The sequence below is a fragment of the Bison bison genome, unplaced genomic scaffold (assembly GCF_000754665.1).
Source record: "Bison bison bison isolate TAMUID 2011002044 unplaced genomic scaffold, Bison_UMD1.0 scf7180017864341, whole genome shotgun sequence".
NCBI lineage: Eukaryota > Metazoa > Chordata > Mammalia > Artiodactyla > Bovidae > Bison > Bison bison.
The window spans coordinates 5,198,873-5,204,872 of record NW_011494913.1 but is presented as its reverse complement, the minus strand read 5'-3'; the positions used below and the strand labels follow the sequence as shown (position 1 = coordinate 5,204,872).

The 6,000-nt window shown below is 48.9% G+C and overlaps 1 protein-coding gene across 8 annotated transcripts in view; it reads left to right on the top strand.

Moving 5' to 3' along the window:
• ARHGAP22 (Rho GTPase activating protein 22) overlaps nucleotides 1–6,000 on the top strand; it is a 182,082-nt gene that overhangs the window by 145,574 nt on the left and 30,508 nt on the right. The window lies entirely within an intron of this gene.

The following is a 6,000-nucleotide window of genomic DNA, read 5'->3' as shown; positions in this document are numbered from 1 at the left end:
GGCGGTGGTGTTCTTTTCTTTTCTTTTCTTTTTTATTTTTTTTTGGTGGTGTTCTTTTCTGCTGCCGGCCCTCAGGAGTCACCGCTTGGTGGACCATGCAGGTCCTGGCAGGGGAGACTTGGGCCACTTTTCAAAAACGTGCCCTCTTCTGACCTAAAGTGCTGTGGTTTGTGTGTGCTTGCCTGTGTGCAGATCCTTGCTGAGTGTCGGGTGTGTCTGAGCCCAGAAGTAGGTGCTCAGGGTCATATTGGACGGTGAGGTACCAAGTCCTTCCCTCTGCTGCGACTTGTGGCCCCTGCATGGCCTACACAGCCCTGGACCTGACCTGAAAACAAAAGTTGCCATTTACTCACCTGCTCCTTCATTCTACACTTTTATTGGGTGCCTGTAATGTATGGAGTGGTATTCCAGGTGCTAAGAATTAAACCAGAGGGTGCCTCTCCCCTCCCCTCCCGCTTCCCTTGTGCTGGGAGAGACAGACGATAGGCAAGTAAAGGTACCTCATGATGTCCACTGGGGAGAAATGAAGGGAGCCAAGTAGAGCCCATGGAAGGACAGAGGGATGCTATGTCAAGTGTTGTTTATAAAGCCAACTTAGTGAAGCCATTGGGAAAGCCTAGGATATGGAAAAGAGATGCAGGCAGAGGGACCAGTGAGTGCGAAGGATTGGGAAAGGGCTGTGGAAACACGAGGACTCTCAGGAAGATCAGAGGGTCTGAGGAGTCAGAACGGGAAGATGGAGGACCTGAAGCCTTGGGGATGTAGTGGGGATTTCAGGTTTCCTTCTAAATTGATGGGACACCAGGGAGAGCTCTGAACAGGAGACAGACACTATTTGACTTATAAGAGCCCTCTGGTTGCCGTGTGAGGGGTGGGCCATGGAAAGACAAGGCTGAGACTCATCTGACAAGGATGCGGGCCTGGGCATGAGTGGGAATGGAGGAGATGTGGAGAATGGCCAGCTGAGACTTGTCCTGAAGATGGGGCTGCAGGCTGTGCCACAGGCCTGGACTTGGGGCACAGAAAGCAGTGGTGATGCCCAGCTGTGCAGGTGCTGTCTCTGTAGGCCGGTGTCCCTATGCGGTCACCATGGAAAGCGTTTTTAGAAAGGATCACCATTCGGCTGGGCTGGGGCCACCAACTTGCCACTGAGTATGGAGACAGGACCAGCCGTGTCCTGACCACATGAGCCATGAACATCCTCTCTCTCCATGTTGCATAGTATTTGACTGATGCACCATCCAGGCCAGGGCAGAAGCTCACCTTTGGGGGCTTCCTAAGTGGGCCCTACCCTGGTAGCCATGGCCTCCCTGCCCCTTGGTGATCATGGCGCCTTTGACCCACAGCCCCAGTTTAATGGCCTGGGAATACTCAAGCGCACCCAGGAACTTCTGCAGCCTATACAGGCTCCTTTTGGTGCAAGGTAGTTGAAAGTGACCCAGTGGAAGAAAATAGAACCCAGAGAAGACGCCTGTGCAGCTGGACTTTCAGGTGGCGCCTTTGAGCACTAGGGAAAGGAGGACGTCGCCGTGATCTTGGGCAGCAAGAGGCTCTTTGAATGAGTCACGGAAAGCACCATGAGTTTAGCGGCAATGCAGTGGAGAAAGAAACGGGTCGTTCTTACAACAGAAAACTCTGCAGCAGTGAGAATGAATGAACTACAGCTCCAGCCAACAATATGCATGAACCCTAGAGTCACACTGTGAGACTAGGGCAGCAATTCCATCTATATAAAGTCAAAAACAGGTCAGAAAGATAGAACTTCCTTGGAGATCCAGAGCTTCCACGCAGGTTCAATCCCTGCTTGGGGAACTAAGATCCCACATGCCTTGGGGCATAATAAAAATAAACATTTTTAGAAAATAGGGCAGAGGGAAACTGTACTATTTATGGCCAAATAATTAGGCAGCAAGAAATATAAAGTAAAACAAAGAGATGAATGCTGTAAAGTCAAGATAGCAGGCCTAGTTACGCAGGTGTGCATTTTTAATACTATGCATCTCTGTGGCTATGTGCTTTAAATACTTTTTGAATGTCTGCATATTTCACTATATTAAAAAATCAAAAACTAAATAGAACAAAGAAAGGAGAGAAACTGAAGGTCAGAGAGGCTAAATAATTTGCCCAAGATGACAGAGCTAGTCAGGAGCAGAACTGAAAGAGTTGTTCTGACCTCTGAAGCTGTGCTTTGTCCCAGCCCATCAGGGCACTCTCACACCACACAGGGTCTACCTGTCCTCAGGGTGTGTTGACTCCCTGTACACACGTGTTGTCCGTCTGTCTCTGTGCTTGCCAAATGGGGACCATTTGCAGAATCCCACATAGAATCCAGATTTGCCCCTCCCCCAGCCTTCTTCCCCCCAGCGTTTACAGACTTCTCAGGCAGTGCAGTGTGCCGAAGAACTCACAAGAATTTAAACAGGAACCGCCATCAAAGGTGTTTATCTCCTTTCGACCAGAAGCATAGAGGAAACGCAGAAATCCCAGGGGTTAGCGGTGACAGACATGTCCAGGCAAGTGTGGGCTCTCAAAGGGGGGGCTTCATCCGCCTCTGCAGGTTTCCTGGCAAAGCTGTTATTAGCCTGGGTTCCCCTGCAAAGGAGGCTTAGGGGATCAGCCCTTCTTTCACTGTTTAATAATGGAGGCTGTGAACCCTTTCAAGCGTGTTTGTTCTGGCAGAAAGCGACCACCTCTGACAGGCACAAATGGGCAACATGCCTACTGCAGGCAGGGGAGAGCCTGGCTGCCCCAGAGAGAAAATGGGGCTGGCCAGTGGGTCAGGGCAGCTGGTTACTGCTGATGGCCTGCCCAGGAGTGGCCTTGATAGAGTGCCTCTTGTCTGGGCATTCATTCATTGAACCAGCCAGTCATTCGTTGGAGGATGTGTTCTAGGAGCTGGAGTCACAGCAGTGAGTAGGACAGACAAGGTCCCTGCCCTTGTGGAGACACATTCTAGGAAAGAAAACAGACAGCACACTAGTTGGGATGGGGAGGGCAAGTGGAGTGACGGAGGGTTCAGTGTGTAGCGACATTTGACTAACGGAGATGAAAGGGCGATTACACACGTATCTGGGCAGAGAGTTTTGAAAGTAGAGGCAGGGATGTCCATGTTGGAAGAGCAGTAAGGACGCCAGTGTGACTGGAGCAAGCTGTGGAGGGGAGAGAGGAGGCAGGGCTGGTAAACCAGGAGGGCCTTGCACAGTGATGACTCTGGTGAGAGGAGGCAGGGGCGGTAAATCAGGAGGGCCTTGCACAGTGATGACTCTGGTGAGGCGGCACCACTGGCAGGTCTTGAACAGAGCAGTGGCCGAGTCTGACTCGGGTTCCAACAGGATCCCTCTGGCTGCTGTGTCGAGAATGGATGAAAGAGGCAAAGACAGAAGCAGGGAGACCAGTTAGGAGCTCATTATACAATCATGCAGGTGAGAGATGATGGTGGCTTGGCTCCAGATGGCACTGCTGAGGAGGAATAATAGAGTTCTTGTCGTATTTTAAAGGTAGAGCCAATAGACCTCCCTGACTGGAAAGGCTGAAAGGTGTAAGAGAATGAGAGAAGTCAAGGGTAATTCCAAGGTGTTTTGATCTAAGCCAACTGGAAGGATGGATTAGTCATTAACTGAGACAAGAGAGAAAAGAGAAAGTGCAGTTGTTTGGAAAGAAAATAGAGAGTTCAGTTTGGACTTAGTCTGGGGTACCTGTTAGAGGCTCAAGTTTAGGTATCAAATAGGCAGTTAGACAGTTAAGGCTAGAGACCAGAAGAGAGGACTGGGTTGGAAAGGGAATTTGGGAGCCATTGACACATAGATGGGGTTTTGAAGCCATGAGTCTGGATGAGACATCACAAAGCCAGTGAAGAGACAGCAGAGGACCCGGGCTGAGCCCTGAGCTGCCCTCGAGTAGGAGGACAGGAAGCAGAGGAGGGGTCAGCACGGGGGCTGAGAAGAGCCAGGAGTGACTGTGGTTCCTGAGCTGAGTGAAGAGGCCCCCTAAGGAAGAAGCATCTATGAAGTGCTGATAGATCGACCAGGGGAGAGCAGGTGGTGGGCACAGCTCACTGGTGACTTGGACAAGGGTGGTTTTGGTGGAGTCCTGGGGGTAAAGCCAGATGAAGTGGGCATGAGAAAGGATGAGAGGAGGGGAACTGAAGTGTGAGCATAGCCAACTCTTTCGAGCAGTTTGCTGTAAAGGGAAACAGAGAAATGGGGCAGTAGCTGAAGTGGGGAGTCAGGCAAAGAGAGTTTTATTTTTTTAAGTTGGGAGATGAAACAGCAATGATGGTGCCAGTGAGGGAGAAGAACTGCTGAGCACCAACATCTTGTGGATATAGATGGAAAATTCCTCAACAAAATACAAAAGTAATTGAATCCAGCAATTTATAAAAGGATTACACATGATGACCAAACGAGATTTATCATAGGAATGCAGGAGTGGTTGAACATCTGAAAATTAATTAATGTGATGCATCAGTAGAATAAAGGACAAAGACCACATGATCATCTCAATCAACTCAAAAAAGGCATTTGATAAAATCCAGAGAAGGCAATGGCGACCCACTCCAGTGTTCTTGCCTGGAGAATCCCAGGGACGGGGGAGCTTGGTGGGCTGCCGTCTACGGGGTCGCACAGAGTCGGGCACGACTGAAGTGACTTAGCAGCAGCACCATTTTATGATAAATACACTCAACTGTCTAGAGACAGAAAGGAATTTTCTCAACCTGCTAAAGGGCATCTATAAAAACTTGCAGATAACATCATGCTTAATGGAGAAAGCCGAATGCTTTTCAGGAACAAGACAGGATTCTTGCTTTTACCACTTCTGTTCAACATTGTACTAGACATTCAAGCTGAGCACTTAGGCAAGAAAATGAAATAAAATGCATCCAGATTAGGAAGGAGAAACAAGTAATCTATTTGCAGATGGCATAATCTCGTATATAGAAAATCTTAAGAAATCTATTTTAGATCTAATAAAAAATTCAGCAAGATTGCAAGATACAAGGTCAAGCAAGCTGTACTTCTATACAGTTACACTGAGGAAATGGAAACTGAAATTAAGAAAACTTCATTTATAATAGCATCCAAAAGACAAAACACTAAGGAATAAATTTAACGAATAAGTACAAAACTTAGTACTCTGAAAATGACGTTCTTGAAAGAAATTGAAGACCTAAATAAAGGGAAAGGCAGCCCACGTTCATGGATCAGAAGACTTGACAGTGTGAAGAGGGCCGCACTCCCCACTGAACCTCTGGACTTCCAGGCCCAGCTCTAGCAACATGGCCCCCCAAGAGGCCCTTTTGGGCAGTACCTCCCAGCTGCTGCTGCTAAGTCGCTTCAGTCGTGTCCGACTCTGTGTGACCCCATAGATGGCAGCCCACCAGGCTCCCCAGTCCCTGGGATTCTCCAGGCAAGAACACTGGAGTGGGTTGCCATTGCCTTCTTCAGTGCATGAAAGTGAAAAGTGAAAGTGAAGTCGCTCAGTCGTGTCCGACTCTTCGAGACCCCATGGACTGCAGCCTATCAGTCCCAATCCCGCCCATGGGATTTTCCAGGCAAGAGTACTGGAGTGGCTGCCATTGCCTTCTCCAGCTCTCTATAAAAGGGAGGAGAAAGGAGTCATGGAGTACCAGAGTCACCCAGCGTCTGGTGAGTGCTCGTGGGTGAGTCCTGTCTTGCCTGGTTATCTGGAGAGAGCCAGCAAGTACTTGAAAGTGTGTCTTATGTGCGTAGGAAAGTGCTTATTAGCAAAGCCTTTTGCGCTGAAGTATTGAAGGAGGCAGAGTGAGCACAGGTCTTGGCATCAGGCTGTGGGCTGCATGTGATCTGGCTCTGCCCTTTGCTTGCTGTGGGACCCTGGGCATGCCACTTACTCTCTCTGTGTTCTTGTTTGCAAAATGGGAAAAAGAACATCGTCTTTGCAGAATTGTCATGAGAATTAAGAGAGAAAATGGATACAAAGTGCCCGGCAGTCTCAGTACTGAATAGTTCTATTTATTTAACA